This window comes from Hyposmocoma kahamanoa, unplaced genomic scaffold, assembly GCF_003589595.1.
Source record: "Hyposmocoma kahamanoa isolate Upper Pololo Valley unplaced genomic scaffold, ASM358959v1 65, whole genome shotgun sequence".
Taxonomy (NCBI): Eukaryota; Metazoa; Arthropoda; class Insecta; order Lepidoptera; family Cosmopterigidae; genus Hyposmocoma; species Hyposmocoma kahamanoa.
This window is the reverse complement of record NW_020653853.1, coordinates 11,483,164-11,502,457: the sequence shown is the minus strand read 5'-3', so window position 1 is coordinate 11,502,457 and position 19,294 is coordinate 11,483,164. Positions and strand designations below refer to the sequence as shown.

Here is a 19,294-nt window from a genome sequence, read left to right as displayed (position 1 = left end):
GCTCGAATGACTTTTTGTAATTTAGATTTGGTACATACCATTTTAGGTTAAAACTTTCAAGTGAAATTTCGCACGTTGTCGAGAGTTTTGTTTCAATTTTCTGAACAGTGAGTTTGAAAACTGACTTAGTTGACTTGACAAGTTTAAAAGCGGAGACAGTTTTTGCGCAAAATTAGTTCGATATTCGTAATCTTCTCCGAATAAATTAAACGTATGACTCACGCCTATATGATTACAGGCGCACTTGGCGACCATAATGAGAAGCACTTGATGGTAATGCAGTTGTTGTGAACAGAAAAATATCTTGTAACACCACATTTCACGATAGACTAGATAGAATTATCAATTATTGATTGCGGCGGTCTTATTGTAGTGGGCTCGCTCACATGAATATTGGGATAGCCGCATTCCAGGGCGTGATCGAGCGCACTGCGGCTTGCGTTTGGGAAGGGATAAGATTAAGGGATAAGTTAACGACCTTTCAGGATCAGGTTGCGAATCGATATTTAGCACAATTAAATAATAAATAAGAATTTTGGAATTTTTTTGTGATTTATGTTTTTAGGATTTGGGTTCAGTTTCGGGTACAGAATAACCTCTGCCAATCTGGCGAGAATGCAAATCAACACATTGTATATCGATTACGGCCTATGGTGGAAACCCTCGGGAGGAGATCTGTGCCCAGCAGTGGGACATATAAAAGGGTTTATGATGATGATATACCGATGAACTATTTTTTCAGATTACAATTTGGAACATAAATCGATGGACGGTATTTAATAATTTTATGAATCGTAAAATGAAGAAAAATGGATGACTTTGGATTAATTTACCGTAGCTATTTTTTTTTATTATACCAAGTAAGCGACAAGTCTCTCCACAGAAGTTGAGTTGCCACTCAGAACTTTCAGAGATCTGAGGGACAGTGCCACTGCGCCCGTCACCTTGAGTCGTAAGTTGACAAGTCCCATGTGCCTGTCACAAGCACCCTTACCGATCAAAAACGGAGGCGGCTGAAATAGGCAAAGTGGCAGTTCTTCCTAGAATGAACTCATTAAAAGTCTACTGCTTCTAAAAATACGAATACAATAGTGATATATAATGTTGTTTATAATTAATGACCTTGTACACATCACTTGATCAATTGCAACTAATATGCTTTTGGAAAACATCATTTTGATGAATGATTTCAAAATAAGATTGGAGCGTATTCCTATGTAGTGCGTATGTAATGCTTATTGGATATGCTACAGAGATTTTATAAATCGTAAGACAAAGTGGCACATGTTGAAATACATATTCACTTATCCATTTTGCTATAACATAATATGAGCCTTATTGTACTTTCAATTCCGCGATAGACAAGGGTTTGCAACCGAAATAAGTCTAGGTGGGACATGTTGATGAAGAGTAGACAATGTGAAGGAGTAGGGTTGAATAATTTCTACAAAACCATGCATATGAAAACAAGACAGATTCAGAATAAGGAAACGAGTGTGTTCATCCGATAAAATAAGTCTAAATGAAGTCTAAATTTTTTTTTGTTATTTATATTTACAAGTAAGCATCCTACTTGTAAATATAAATAACAAAAAAAAAAAAAAAAAAAATAATGCCAATGTGCAAATCTATGTTATCATACCAATCTACATTATCATATCTCTATTGGTATGTACATAATTTAAACAATTCAACAATCACTTTAAAAGCCTTGTGCTGTTAAAAACCTTTAAAAAATATATATTGACCGCTTAAATTGTTTAGTTGGCAAGTTTCACACAAACCTGGTCCGGTTTTATATTGTTAAACATCCTGTGTGTCTAATAGGAAAAGAAATTTGAACTAGCATACCATCTATAGCAACGGAGCTACAGAGCTATATTTCTTAAGTGGGATCACAGGTTTGCTCAGTAAGGATACCATTTTTTAAAGCTTATTGTTCTTTGTTTAACGCGGAGGCCATGGAATCGTCACATACAAAGTCGTACATTGCTCTCTCCATCCCATACAACAAAATTTTCAGGATGTTGTTCCGGATGCCGATATTCCGTAGCGCGTTTGCAATGCTTGCGGAAGTACGGATAGACTCCTTGTTAGAGCGATGCAACACGGGCGTAATTTATGTCAGAATTATTTTATTGGCAAGTTTAGATCTAATTGGGTTACTGGAGTTAACTGCAATTGTTGTACATCTCCGCATTCTACAATTCTTTGGTCACATCTCACGCAGAAGCGCTGACAATATTGAAAAACTTATTGTTACGGGAAAAATAGAGGGAAAATGACTTAAAGGAAGAATTTCGAAACGATAGTGTGATATATTGACAGCATAAATTTATAGAGCGAATGTGGATGGAGGTGTGGGGAGTACATATCTCGATCAGATTGGGGATGTCCAAAAAAGGGGACGTTAACAGTAAGTACCAAGAATAAACCGGCAACCGTAATAAAATGTCTGAAGTGACTCATGGGAGTGGAAGAGGTGAAGGAGGTTTGGCAGGGGCGTAATAGGTGGAGGTTCGTAGTCTCTGACTAATCCGACATAAGACGATATGTATGTATGTATGGTGTGACTGAAAATCTGGCAATAGCGTGCCCTGCAAAGATGTTTGTAAATGGTTATGAAAGCTCGGTACATAAATTCGTCCAACAGAGAATCGAACCCGGGTCTTTCCATTCAAGCGTCCATAGTAATGGCGAAATCATAGGCACATGGGACTTGTCAACTTATGTTTTAGGGTGACGGGCACGATGGCAGTACCCCTCAGATCTTTGGAATTTCATGCTCTGAGTGGCACTGTAAATTATATCGACCGGCGTGTACTTGGTATCATAAAAAAATGTTACTTTATTAAAATTTTAATGCTCTCAATACTTTTCCAACGTAGCCGAATTATAAATGACACAATAAAGAAATAATCATAAACAGTGTCACAAAATAACATTTATCCTGGGGGGTGATTCACGTAATCAAACCGTTACGATATCGTAGCGATTTAGTCGTTGAACTGCTTTTTCGTTTTCATGAGGGACAGTGAACGTCAACGAGTCCAATTTTAAAGTCGTACGATCCAAATGTCGTTAAAGCGTATTCTGGCATATGAATCGAACTTAAATCGACTCTAAACGACAAGTCATACGTATTCTGTTAAAATTTTGACAGTTCTTTCAATAGACTTTTGACGACTAAATGTCAAATTTCACAATCCAAGATGTCGTTCATTAGTCGTTACGTTTCGATTCTACTCATAACAGCGTTCGTTCAAGTGATACGTTAATACCCATTCTGATGTTATTACAAAGGAAAAAAGTGCCTTCAATATCAGTTATTCTGCATTATACTAGTTACTTGTGATGTGTGCTTTTATCGCCCAAGCGTAACACCCAACACTCAAATGAAATACTTTTAAATCACAATAATGCTCAATATCACTGTGACTATAACTATAAGTACTAGTTTTTTTTCGAATTACAAAAAACCGTAAATAAAGGAGCAGTGATCGTAAACTTTTCTTCAGACAACGAATTACATTAATGGGAAAACATCATGAGAATTAATGACTTGGTAATAATGTTTTATTATTTTGTAAAAAGTTTCTGTTTAGTATCTGTAACCTGGGGATCTACTCCCGTTCTTCGTCTAACATCAGTCCGAAACAATTACTAATTATATATCATTGGGATAAATATTCAGTAGAAAGATAAATATGGATAAATATCCATAGTTAACATCTCACTAACTGCGCGAATATGCTCTTGTAATGTAACGTTCAAAAGCGAGCATTACAGACGGTGAGGGAGGTGAGCCGAGTTTTTCGAGTGCGACTCGAAAAAGTAGGTACTAAAACATTATTGTTACTTAAAACTATGTGAAAATGAGAAGTAATCATACGTACTTATCTAATAAAAATTGAATTGTAATGAATTTTATTATAAAAAACACAAAAAATAATTGTCCATGTTTTAGAATAAATTCTCCGGATATTTATCGGGTAAAACCCCATCTCTAGTTAGGACACTGCAAAACGTAATAAACGATGATGGAATCAACGTTTGTAACACTTGTTGTTGTTACCGAAATACTGTACAATTATATTGCTCAAATATTATTAAATCTCTTCTATAATATAAACGGTCATAATGGATACTTAATAAAGCTTTATTGTGACTAGGGCTCGGATAAATATGCAGTATAAACTACAAAATATGTACATATAATATAGGCAAAATATCTTAAACTATGGAAAAAATATGGAGATTAAAGTCAACTGTTTTCACATAGACTACGTTTCAGTACAAAAATCAACAAATTTTATTCCACTTCAATCTAATATTCGTTACTGTTATTGTTCCAATACACAATACAAAAAGTTATTTTTTTAATTTTCAAAATTAAAATTCTGTCTGTTTGGTCACTATAACGCTTTGTACTGGCTGAATGACCTTTCGATGTCACAGGATGTGACTGGAGCAAACATAAATTTACACAAGGCCACAAGTGAATAGGTCACGTCTAGGTTGTCTTCTAGTCTTCGGCACAATATATTTTTTTAGTGAAATAAAATATCACGTTATATTGAAAATATGGATTGTTGCAAGTTTCGCGTAGAAATATGCGTCTAAACCTGTAGACATAGAAAAATATGCAAGATATTTTTTTTTATTCTAAATATAATATTTATTTATGTAGAAATCAAAAGAACGTCAATAATTGAATTCAAAAATATATAATTACATATTAATCCGAGCCCTAATTATGACTTTTAAATGTTAAACTGAATTCTTAATAGAATTTCTTTCTCTTTGGGTAATATTTACTAACTGCTTCTGTTATAAGTTTCTCATATTATTTAAAAACAGTTCTCTAGCACGCAATTATACCTTTTTATTTTTTTAACATTTTACCATTGCACCTAACGTTTGACATATTGACGGTGTCTGGTGATTTGATTAATAACTTCTACATTTTTACGCTAATTTGAAAATTTTGTTCTCGAATATTATTAGCCTAGCAATATCTGGAGTCCATAAATAAGCAAGGATAATATCTAATACGAATCGCTTTACTTAAGTGCAATCTTTTGCCTGCGGTTATGATCCCCAATAAATACACAATTAATCTTTCCCAGAGATTTATTAGTGGATAGGCGTCGTTCGTCTAGGTAAACATTTTTGATTACATTTTTACTTACCATTTAGTGAGGTAGTGGTCAAATGCTTCCCTAAACCAAATAAAAAAAAATAGGTTCGGGGTCCATAGGATTTTGGATTCAGAACGTAAAGGTAAACGTTCAGAAATTAGTTTTAGTAACGGTAGAGCTCCTTGTGAATGAGTTCGTCCAGGGAAGTACTGCTACCTTACCTATTTCTGCCGCCAAGCAATAATGTGAACATTACTACACTACGTTCCGGTTTCGAAGGGTAAGGGTACTGGTGAAATAATAATAATAATAATAATAATAACGCTCACACTCAACATAGCCCCGCACTAGGGAAACCCTGTGTCGCGGGTGCCATGGACACACACATAGACAACCACAAATTACACCCAAACTCACGAGAGAAATAAATGTAGGCCATACAAATATTTCTCCCAGCTCGGGAATCGAACCTGGGACCTCTGCGTGGCAGTCCGGCATGGTAACCGTTCGGCCACGGAGGCAGTTATTACAGTTATTACAGAAATTACAGGCACATGGTACTTGTCAACTTGTGTCTCAGGGTATTGGGCGCAGAGGCAGTGCCCCTCAGATCTTTGTGATAAAAAGCTCTAAGTGGCACTGAAACTGTTATGGACAGGCGTGTCGCTTACCACCAGGCATAGGTACGACTTGTTCGTCCAGTCACTTTGTATTAAAAACAAGTAAAGTAGGGTTGGCCTAATGCGTTCCACGATCTGTGATCTGTGATTGTTTGTCGTATAATGCTCTCGTCTTTTACTCTATGTCAAAAGTATCTTTCCTTTTCCAGATCACAAGCATGTACTCTCTCCCTAACATCACGTTCGCCGATGAAAATTCGACGGATGGCGAATACACACCTTACGGAGATCGGTTAGAAACGTACATTGTGCCGGTACTGTTCGCTATCATCTTCGTTGTGGGCGTTCTCGGCAATGGGACGCTGGTCATCGTGTACATTCGACATAGGGGCATGAGAAATGCTCCTAATACGTAAGTTGATTTGTATAAAAACTTAAAATTATAGGAATAGTAACTTAAAATCACTCGGATTTTTACTATAGTTTTGAATGCGTGATTATAAGAAGGATGAAATGAGAACGGGATTTTAAGGGAAATACGTATTTAAGGTTTTTGTTTATTTAAGATTCTATTTATTATGTGTTATCAATTTAATACATATCTGACATAGGTTTATTATATTTCTATTTGTGAGGATCTGTAATTGGCTCTCAGTTGTTACAATTATTATATAAATAGGAAATGAAACTATTTTCCGGATTTAAATCGCGTATATTTGTTTTTCAAACAAACCGACGTTTCGGGCCCTTTACAGGTACCATGGTCACGGTTGACTGAGGTGGTACAGTCTTCAACCAGTTATGTCTAATATTGATGCAAACCACCCTATTTTTTCACTATAGTTACAATAGTTATTAATTAAATACGTTATTTTTAATTTTACAAAGAAACATTTCAATTTACGCTACATTAAGTTTTACAAATTATTTTATTGAATGAATTTTTATTAAGTTCAATTTATTATTAATTAATAATAGAAATTAGAATAAACTAAAACATATTAATTAGTACTGCAGTCTTATGTCTGTTTGGGATTTTTCATTACAGGAAATACTGGATCCCAAACTGGTGGTACGGAGAAACCATCTTCCCTGTTGAAATTAGGATGATTTTTAATCTTAATGGCCTCTCGCAGCATCCCAGGTAGATAACGGGCTTCTTTTGCAAGGACCTGGGGTTTTTTAAACTTCATTGATATATGTAGGTTTATCCATGACATGCTCGCAAACTGCAGACTTGTTTACGCGACGGTGTTTGACATCAGCTATATGTTCTTTGACGCGGGTACAAATACTTCGCTTGATTGTTTGTCCAATATAAGAGAGACCGCACCACAGTCAAGCTTGTAAACTCCTGCATCCTGTAAGGGGATATTACATTTCACGGGTCTCAGGAACTGAGAAATCTTCCTCAGGGGCTTGAAATACGTCTTGATAGATGCACGCCTGAGGACTCTTCCGATCTTGTCTGTAACACCTCTCACGTAAGGTAAGATGGCAGGTCTTCGCTCGACTGTTGGTGGTTTCCCACGGGGCATTAGCGTGGAATCTTCAACTTATTCGCATGTAGGACTTGCTTTATATGCTGAAGTTCCTCTGCCAGATGATTACTGTCGCAGACACCATATGCTCTCTGAAACAAAGATTTGCTTACTTTAGCGAACTGGCTAGGATGGTGATGGGAATTACCATTGAGATACCTATCTGTATGGGTTTTCTTTCGAAATACAGTATGGCTCAAGGTGTTATTAGGATTTCTTTTAAATAAAACATCTAAGAAAGCTAAAGTACCACAATTCTCTATATAAAAAATAATATTGTGGTTTGTTTGAAAAAACAAATATACGCGATTTAAATCCGGAAAATAATTTCATTTCCTATGTAACAATCGCGCAACCTAAGAACTCGATAATTATTATGTAAGTTAGTTTTAAGCTGTGTTCCTATAAGATAAATAAATAAAAGAAGATACATTAGCTTTGAAAGATATGTAAAACGCGTACAATGGACATTTAAAACAAAATCGTGAGCTGAAAAAAGTATTAGTATCATAGGAGCGCACGGCTACTAATCATACTTTATGAAAAATGTCAAAATCGCTGAAGTTTCCGTTGGGTTAGAGAAAACGACAAAGAATTTCAATATCCAAAAATAAATCTCAAAGACGCCATTTTGAAAATATTTTCCTACAATTGCACGTTGCTACGTATGACATACCTTGAAGCCTACACTTGTAAGTTTGTATACTAATGGCGTTCTTTGTGTAGGGAACAAAACCGACTGAAATTGCCGCTGGCGCGCGATGCTTGAAGCGTGAACTGCTTACACTTTTTGCCTTGTCTGCCTGCCGGAAATTATAGCACAAAATTTTACCTTACGTACGTACGATCGTAACTCCAGGATCCGTAAATATACTTGAATGGTATAATGAAGGCATTTCTTTACTAATGAACTAATGAATGCTTTTAAAAGTTCGCGCGAGGCGTTACGTTTCCACATTTATATGGCGAACGGCTATGGAGTGGAATTCTCTCGCTGGACATTTTCATGATACATGCAACACACATTGCACTTGCTTTATCGTCAACGTCATCGTCCGTTTCATATAGACGAGAAAGTCTTAGAAAATTGAGGGATTTCAATTTGTTGTTGAATTGATGAGTTTCATTTTAAAATAGAAGTTCGTCAAAGTATATCAGATACTTTATTTTTATTATGTCAGGCTATATTAGACAATATTAAAAGATAACCTGTCAATGTAGGAGTACCAGCAAATACATGAAGCGTTGAGGAACAACGACCCTACTAAAAAATGCATGTGAAAAACGTCATAAGTTCAACGTGGACAAGAACAACCAGCAAGCGAGTCTGTGCCAATTACAATTATATTCCTTGAAAGTTACCTTACAGAAATATATAACAGTTGTAAAAGTTAGCAAATATCATAGTATGCAACTTATACAAGTGGAACAATATTCCCTGGTGTTTATTATTTTTAGAATATGGCAGCAGCATTTGACTGCTGATTGCCATAAAGGTTTTTAGCTCATATTATACCTTGACAATCATTGTATAAGTAAAAGTAATAATTTATTAGCGGTCGATAAACAAAGAATATTTGAATATTCTTTGTTACCAGGCGTACAGAGGCATCTTGTAGGCATGCAGAGTGGAGGTAGATGGGACAATGATTGTATCAACACTGCCTTGGTTCCTTCACGTTTGGATTCCATTTTCCAATTTACATCAGGTAGAATGACGTCATCTGCCTGAAGAAAGACTAAAATCGAACTAATTTGTAGGCACGTACGCCTAATTTAATTTCCACAGTGTCGTTCTAGAAAAAATGCGTTGTCGATCGTCTGTTGCTTATACATGAACTCGATCGTCGATCGTAAAAAAAGCGAGCAAATCTGTAGGCACCTTAACATCAATCAGTGTCTACCTTTAATACTGCCTGGTTTCGACTCACATTTGACGATTTTCTGATAATTTTGATAATTGTAAATTTTAAGTTTGTAACCAGACAGGTAGCGGTCTAGAGTTTTGATCACCATCTTTTTAAGAACTGCTTGTCCTTCTTTATTAAATTTCTGAATCATGCAATTTTGAGGGTTTGTTACCTAATAAAATACAAGTGTGTCGAATTGGGTTTGACATAGGCAGGGTCGAAAAAAGCTCTAAAAGGTTCGTGTGATATAGGATATAACATTATCAGTGCGTCGCCTTTTGTTTTCTCAACGGTCGTTGACATAATGTCGTGTGTCGAGTGTTAGTGGATATTGAAGACAATACATGAAATGCCTAAATGGAAAGAAAGACAGTTTTTTTTATTGACAATGTCGTAAGTGCTCCTAGATATGAATATAAATCGTAAAATAACACGTATATGTGAATAAGAAAAAAAAGATCTTTTTGTGTATGGAGTGATAAAAAACCTTTATTCTGCGTGACTGATGATAACTTACATTAATCTATATTTTACTAACAGATACAACTTCAAATAAAACAGTTATTTACAATATAGTAGATAGAGTATCTACTAAATAAAAGTATTCTATGTAGCTAGGTAGTAAATGTATTCTAAGGTCTCTAGTTTTTATTTTTAATTAAATAATGTACAGTACCGTCTATAGAAGGCTCGGATTACGTTGGGCTTTCATATTATTAAATCATAACTATTAATATAACTTTATTTTCTCTCTGCAGGTACATATTCTCTCTAGCTCTAGCAGATCTGCTAGTGATCCTGATCTGCGTGCCATTCGTGTCAATCATATATACAGTGGAATCCTGGCCGTGGGGGGAGCTAATTTGCAGAATATCAGAAGCGGCTAAAGACGTCAGTATTGGAGTTTCAGTCTTCACTTTGACGGCTCTATCGGCTGAACGATATTGCGCAATTGTCAACCCTTTTAGAAAGCTGCAGGTGAGTATGTACGTAGACACAGATTTAAGATTTATATTCAACCTTATGTCCTTTATAATGCGATTGATCTTAAAACCAATATTGAGAAACCCAGCGTGTTGTTGTTAAATAGACGAAATTTTTAAACATTGTATTTGTAATATTCTTTGTCATTTTTGTCAGTAAAATGACCGAGTTCTCCCGAGGACGCTAAACTTTTAATGGCAGGTACTTATACATGTTTGCTAAATTCCATTAGGCCTATTATCTGACAAAGCGGAGTGGAGAAGAGCTTTTTTAGCAAAAAAGTATTTTATTATTTTGACATCTACCTATAAGGCGTCCCGCTCAGACAATTTAACGAAACACTGATTGGTGCTGAAATACCTTGACGCCCTTCTCTGCTAGGCTTTGATAATGTGCCTTGTGGCCAAATTCAAATAAAGTGCAAATTAAGTTGAACCATTATGATTTATACAGTAATTTGTTTACCCAAATCGCTCGTTAACAAGTTTATATATAGCCTAGTTTATTCACGTTCACGTTTGATTGAAAAATTTAGTTATGTGTTTTAGTTACTTATTTGAACTTGGCAAATTTACTTAGATGTATATTTATTACCTTAATGGACTGCACGTAATGGAAATAACTTGTGTGTGTTTATCATCATCAATTCATTTATACGTCCCACTGCGGGGCACGGGTCTATTCTCAGGCGAGGGTTTAGGCCTTCTTTTAGGTTGGGGACTTCACACGTTTTCCGAGGGTTGTAACCTTCTTCGACGTGCAGGTTTCATGTACGCTCTTAAGGTTAAGAGTATACCTAAATATAATATTACAATTACATAATAATAGTAATAATGTAAAGTACAACTGATGCAAATAAACTGAATAAAATTAAAGTTGGAATTAAATACATTGCAATTACATTATGGACAATAGAATATATATCAGAGTCATATTATAATACTGCCGTCCCTGGTTGTTGATTCAAGATAGCGATCCGCGGAAACTATGAATTTCGGTTCTGAGCATGTAAAAAGGGCGAAAGCGCTATTCCGAAGAAAATTTCAAGTGAGTATGTTTTAGGTTTTACGACTGTTTTAGAATTCAATTTTGGTTTCAATTAACTTTAAGTTTTAGAATTAAATTTAAAACAGGACGTAAATATTTTAAAGTTGTTATGAATAACTAAAACATTTTTGTTATAATATCAAGTGACGGTGATAAGTTGTGCACCTGGTGGAAAGCGACACGCCTGTCAATAACATTTGCAGCTTTAAATCGCAAAGATTTGAGGAGCACTCCCACTGCGCCGGTCGTCACCCTGAGACACAAGCTGACAAGCCCAATGTGCCTGTAATGTCACCAGCACCTTTACTCTTCAAAACCGGTACGCAGTAATGTTTCCATTAGTGCTTGGCGGCAGAAATAGATAATGTGGCAGTACTTCTCTGGACGAATTCCTTCACAAGGAGCTCTACTGCTACTAAATTATGTTCCCCTGAAAAAAAAAGTCCAAACGGCTTTTTTGCCCTTTCTACAAAATAACCACGATAATGTCCAACGAGCTCTACCAAAATGAGCTACGAATCGAGTCGATCGAGAGACCTCACGAATTTCTCTTTATTTGTGGCCCTAGTTTATAGAGGTAATGTCTCCTGAATAGGTCCGTAGCTCAAAATTGTTATTGCAGTGCCTCGGTGGTATCTTTGTATTTTTTTATTTATTAGCTTTACCAATGTCTGTGTACAATATTACTTATTTTATCCCAATATACCTTGCAATATATTTGCCACAAAAACTTATAGGTAAACCAACATGTACTAAAACATAACAATGTTTACCTAAAATAAATAAAAAAACGAATACTTTCAATTTTGACCAAACCAAACAACCAAATTAATGGAGATTGACGCGTGCATGACTTTTACGAGATGAGTTAGTTATATGACTGAATTAAATAAATTGAGAATATTTTACGGATCCTGAGAGGAGAGTCATGGTGAATATCAATGTCACTCCTGTATACGCAGAGGTCCCGGGTTCGATTCCCGAGCGGGGGAAATATTTATACCTATAGCCTACACTTATTTATCTCGTGAGTTTGGATGTAATTTGTGATTGTCTATGTGTGTGTCCATGGCATCCGCGATACAGGGTTTCTCTACTGTGGGGCTATGAGTGTGTGCGCGTTAACAAAAATGTCACTGTAATTATTTGCCGTCCTACACAACTTTGCAATTGGCGAATTTATATTATGTATTAATAATTATAAGGCAACAATTACTTCTGAAGTTGGAGATCCAAGTATTGTGCATAATCTATTTCTCTTGTCTGTTGCGTAGTTCATGAAAGCAGACAAATTAAGGCATAACCGAAACACATTTGTTAAAGTAAGATATTACAGCATTTTTTGCGTTGTGTTGTAGGGTTCGTTTACACATGGGTACATCGTAAATTTATGACGATAATAAATCAACCAAAAGTTCGAAACGAGACTGGTTACGGTTAGTCACTTTATACAGAGGCAAAGCAAATCTTTAAAAATATATGAATCCTTACTTACTCAAGTATTACTTACTTTCTAGTTCTACTACCAGACTTTGAGAGATCCTGTAAAGTGTTCGCTAACAATTTTATTCGATATTAAGTTGTGATTGTTCTTTTCTGCTTGCAGACTGAGTGATTTCAGTGTATTGAACCTTATTTCGATGTCTTTGCTCGATGAATAAGTATAATTTATCTATCGTTTTAAATGTGCAATAAATCAATTATCTCTAACACACGTAGTTGTTTTTAATAGCAGTAGAGCTCCTCGTGAAAGAAGTCGTCCAGAAAAGTTCACAGAGCATGACTGCGTTCCGATTTTGAAGGGTAAGGCTCAACTCAAACTGGCGCAGAGTCGAAGCGTCGCGTCGCGCCCTGTTTTTCAACTACACCGCCTGGCGACGCGCGACGACTCTCGCATTAGTGCGCCGGGATCACAGTGTGGTCGGAGTCTGACGCCTCACGGCGCCCAATAGGACGCCTCACGGCGCCCAATAGACGCGCGAAGCTGCTCGAATGCTACCAGGCGTCGACACGCATCGACGCTCGATTCCATATTTGCAAAATTTGTACCTTAATAATGAGAAAATAGAAATGAATCGAATCGAAGCGTCGCGACGCGTCATGTTTTTTGCCTATAGCATTATTATAGGCGAAAAACATGACACGTCGCGACACCTCGACTCTGCGCCAATGTGAGTTGCGCCTAAGGGACTTGTCAAGTTATGTCTCAACGTGACGTGTGTTTTGGCTCGTAAATAGTTTGTAGTTGTTTGTTACACAATTGATCACAAATTTCGTTATGCAATGTATAATATCGTTACAACAATTCGCTTCCATTCCATTCCACCGCAACATAAATTGACCCTTAAGATCTTTGCGATCTAAAGCTCTGAGTGGCACTGCAACTGCTATGGCCAGGCGTGTCGCTTAACACCAGGCGCACGACTTGTTCGTCCCGTTACTTGGTATAATGATAAAGAAACGGAGTTGTAAACCTTTACATTTAAACTCATAAATATATACGTCAATATAAAATGGCAATAAGTAAAAGCCCACACAGGAATATTCCGGGAGTGGGCACTCGGCCGACTTTTGCACTTTTTATAGCTATGAACCGTTTTATTTCATGGGCCGTCGTAAAATTATCGTAAACTGGGCAACATAAAGACATTTTCGTAATTTCATTACGTAGTTTTCCCCAATTTTAAATGATTTTTTTGGTATTTCCTGAGAATCTTATACAGCGATCAGGGTAGGACCTGGCGTTCTATGCCACGGAAATATTATAAAATTACTATTATTTGTAACATAAAATTCAAGGCAATCCAAATAATATATATTTTTCTTATGATACCAAGTGACAGAACGAACAAGTTGTGTGCCTCTGGGTAAACGATACGTTACGTTTTATGCAATGGAAATATAGAATTCAAGAATAAATTACTCCTTGCTTTGTCACAAAACTTAACTCTATGGTAAATAGGTATAAAAGACAAGTACACGATGTACATGAATGTATTTTAATAAGTGCATTGCTGTTTTTTATTTAACACAATAGGTACATTGTTACTGGAACTGTATATGAATCACATTATTAAAAATACCTATACTTTTTTTTTGCGATACGCCACGTAGGCATGGCAGAGTCCAATTAATTTGATAAAACAATTTTATATAGCTTTAAATACTTTTTTAATTTAATTTATATAACACTGTCGACAATGTTGATTGATTATAATTATTAATACCAAGATCGAACACTCAGAAAAAATTCCTTCGATCCGGCCGGATTCGAACCGATATCTTCTAGCTTACCGTGCCAGACGCTATACCAACTAAGCCACGGAACGAACCAGCGGACCTCACGAATTTTTCTATGTGCTTGCGTCGTGTCTTTGTATTTGGTTTTTCAACGACTTTTTAGTTTTTCTGAGTGTTCGATCTTTGTATTAATAATTATAACAAACTAGTGGAGTAATTTCACAAAAAATAATTGAATATCAAATCAATAAAAAATTAAAATACAGTGAATAGCGACATCTCTCGCCAGGACTGGTAGTTGTAATGGTACTAACTGGGTGATAAATCTTTCATAGATTTCTCACAGATGGCGCTACGACTAAAAAGTCGTTGAAAAACCAAATACAAAGACACGACGCAAGCACATAGAAAAATTCATGAGGTCCGCTGGTTCGTTCCGTGGCTTAGTTGGTATAGCGTCTGGCACGGTAAGCTAGAAGTAGTCGGTTCAAATCCGGCCGAATCGAAGGAATTTTTTCTGAGTGTTCGATCTTTGTATTAATAATTATAACAAACTAGTGGAGTAATTTCACAAAAAATAATTGAATATCAATTCAATAAAAATCTAAAATGTTAATCGACTTCTTTTTAGCGTATCGATATGTATAATGCTATAATGCTATATATATATATAATGCTATTGTGGCCGAGAACACAGCCACGCCGACCGCGTCACTAGTAGCCGCGATTTAAATCCTCAATCGTGCCAGTGTTAGGACACACGACACGATATGAGACGGGCCGACCAACTTGATCTCAAAGCCTTATTTAAAAACTTCCAGATCGGCCATGACAATTCGTGTCCAAGAGGAAGACTTTGAGAAGGAGGGACAAAGGTGGTGGTGGTTGTAGGATGGTAATCTTTAGCGCTGAAGGTTGCACCTCGTTTGAGTTGGCTCAATGCTCACATTGATTGATTGATTTAAAACAAATATCCGCAGAACTACAATTTCGTTTGCATGCCTAAAACTTGCAAGTTTAATTAGGTGACTGTCCTTGCAATTATAGTTTGTTAGGTATGTTACAGTTATTTATTGTAATTTTGTTGATTTGATTGTATTAACAATTGGTTTCCGTAAATTCACTTTGGCAAGAAATTTAATGTAACTTTAAATGAATTGGAAACGAAAGTATTTTTCCGGATTTAAATCGCATATATTTGTTTTTTCAAACAAACCGACACGTTTCGGGCTATTACAGGTCCCATGGTCACGATTGATTGAGGTGGTACAGTCATCAACCAGTTATGTCTAATATTAATGCACCACCCTATTTTTTCACTATAGTTGCAAAAGTTATTAAATAAATAGTTTATTTTTAATTTTACAAAGAAACATTCCAATTTACCCTACATTACGTTTTACAAATTATTTTAATGAATTAATTTTTATTAAGTTCAATTTATTATTAATTAATAATAGAAATTAGAATAAATTAAAACATATCAATTAGTATTGCAATCTTATGTCTGTTTGGGATTTTTCATCAGAGGAAATACAGGATCCCGAACTGGTGGTACGGTGAAACCATCTTCCCTGTTGAAATTAGGACTTACTTTTTTTTACTTAGACTTCTTTTGCAAGGACCTGAGGTTTGTAAAACTTCATTGAATGTATAGGTTTATCCACGGCATGCTCGCAGGCTGCAGCTTGTTTACGCAACGTAAACCTTAAGAACTTTAAATTAATTGTTTAAATGACAAACTTTGTAAATGGCTAAGTCAGTTTGTAATTTAAGAATATAAATCGGATTTAGAAAGCTGTAAAATAAATAAATAAAATAAATAAATTTCGAAAAGTAGGTAAGAAATAAAACACAATGGGAAAGGAAAACAAATGTATTTTGTTATTAAACAAACGTGAAAAATATTTATAAGTCACAAGAATTATCTACCTTGGAACGATGCTATTTCTAAGGTAATAAATAGATGATTTCATCATCATCATTTCTAGTGTAACATCATCAGCCTTTTTTAAAGATGGTTGATAAGTACAAATTTATATTTACAACAGAATCATGATCTACACCGGTAAGAGCGAATGTATAACTTTTATTATAGTCGAAAAACGAATTCAGTAATATTTTCGTATTATTTAAATAATGTTGTAATTGGGAGTACCCACTTAAGATTAGATCGATACGTGCACCATAAAATAATAAAATGTCACATATCACTTTCTTGATGTCATCTGCTTCAGCCAATGTTCTAGTTTATTTATACCTCTATAATATTCAATGAAAATACGTAATTAAAACCACAAAATGTAAATATTTTTTACGCCTAGGAATGCGACATGCTAACAAAATTGTTGACTTTTTAATTAAATTGTTTATTTTGCACAAAAATATTTACATTAAACTCTTGCAAAATAAACATGCACCTATAATCTTTATTAACAACCATTAAAATCTGGTAAAAAGAAGGTTTTTGTATGATATAATAATAACAATAAAGCACACACTCATAGACTAGGGAAATCCCACAGACCACATAGAAAAATCCTGTATCGCGGGTACCATGAACACCCACAGAGGTAGACAACCACAAATTACACCCAAACTCACGAGAGAAATAAATTTAGGCCATACAAAAATATGGCAAGGCCCGGGAATCGAACCCGGGACCTCTGCGTAGCAGTCCAGCATGGGAACCGATCGGTCACTGAGGTAGTTTTGTACATGCATATAATAGCGGTAGTAAAATTTTTTTGAAAATCGTTATAAATATTTACGGTGTCCATTTCGAAAACTCCTTACAAAACAAGGAAAAACCAATTCAACAAAGGCTAATTAACACACAAAAAGTTTTTAAATCCCAGTAAATAAAATTTCTTTTATTTTGTTGAATTCATACAATTTCTTGATACTATACTCAAATTATTCATAAGTGCATGGTACCCATTGACTTTTGCCGTAGCGCCATCAGTGAGAAATTTATTTCTTCACTCAGAGAGGTACCTTTATAGCTACCATCGCTGACTAGAGATGTCGCTTTAATAATTGTAATTCTTAAGTTTATTAAATGTTCAATTATTTTTTGTGAAATTGCCACTAGTTTGCTATACTTATTATAACAAAGATCGAAACACCAAGAAAAATTCATTCGATCCGACTGGATTGGAACCAGCACCCTCAGGCAATCCGTGTCAGATGGTCTACCAATTAACTCACGTAACGAGCCGTGAAATTATCAAATATTTTAAAGTATTTATTTTCTTTGATAATTATCATGGCATTAGTTTGATAGCTGATAATTATCCATGCTTTCCAGACGTTATTAAATTTTTGACTAAATATTACAAATAGGGAGAAAATTAAATAAACACCAAGAAAAGTCTTTGGGAAAACGATTTCATTTTCATTAACAAGTTAGTGTTCAACCAGGCTCTTCATAAATTATTATCTTTTCCTTGTTTTTTTCTTTGAGATTGACAATTATTTGATACGTTTGGATACGTCTCAGATATAACATATGGCACCAAATAACTAGCGGTAGCATTTTGTTGTTCCAATTAATTTTATGAATATCAAGATAAATTATTAAAGTATTTTATTGAGATAACTATCATGATAATATCAACCATAATAATTACTTCGAACCCTGCTTGCTATTAGCTTTTTAGACTACTGTAGTAGAATGCAAACTTGCAGACAGAGGAATGGTCTCTTTTTTTATAGCTGATGGTGTGACTTATTGTGTACGGCTTCACCAATTTGGTCTATTAAGAAACCCCTGGACGATCTGTAATTTCTTTTCACTTATGATAATAATTATTTACTTCTTAAAACATGTCATATAAAATTTAACTAATAAGTATAAATATGTGCGCTTTAGTTTTTATAATTCTATATATTATAATTAATTAAATCGAGAGACGGTAGTTTAAAAAATTAAGCCATTTTCTATGACTGTGCGAAGAGGATTTTACGGTTAAAAAATTCTGTAGATCTTAAAATTTGAATCGTCGTTTTTGTGGATAAAAAATAACCGCGAGTATTTAAAACGACCATTTTATCATGAAAACGATGAAAAGGATTTTATCGCTAGTTAATTTTAGCAATCACTTTGCTTTAAAATTTTCGTTCAGCGATTACAAGGCGGTGAAAAATCTAATTTTCCTCATGGCACCCACGTTTAATGAAACGCCCTTGTTGCAAGTTGCTGTGTGGTTTGGGATATTCTTTTGCGATTTAATGGCGAAATAGATGATGAAGTCAAATCTTCATTTATTTGTTTGACAGCCTTCCTTTTTTCGGTTGGAGAAAAATGATTTTTGAACACATAATATATCTAAAACGAATTCGTTCGTTATTCTATCTAATGAAATTTCTATTTAATCCATATATCGCCGGTGTTTTGTGGAAAGGGCGTAAGCGCCAATTAAAAAAAAATTTTTTTTTTTAATGTTTAAAGTTTAACGACTGTTTTATAATATTTATACGTCCTGATTTAAATTCAATTTTGGTTTTAATGAAGCTTAAGATTTAAAATTAAATTTAAAACACGTTGTAATTAGTTTAATATAGAGGTGAAAATCTAAAACGTCCTGAAAAAAATTCCGAAATATCGTTTGTGCCGTCTCTACAAAAAATCGACTGAATATCATAGCTATTTTCTTTCCATACATTGTTTTTTTTTTTAATAAGTATAAATTTACTAGAATATGTAATACATTGTCCCCATATTTAATCAACTTTAAAATTTGAAGTTACTCCAGTTACCAGTTTGTTATAATTTTAATACAAAGATCGAACATAGAATAAAATTCCAA

General features: G+C 34.9%; 1 pseudogene; it reads left to right on the top strand.

The window, feature by feature from the left end:
- The window catches only part of LOC113231524, a 54,596-nt pseudogene that overhangs the window by 18,238 nt on the left and 17,064 nt on the right, over positions 1 to 19,294 (top strand).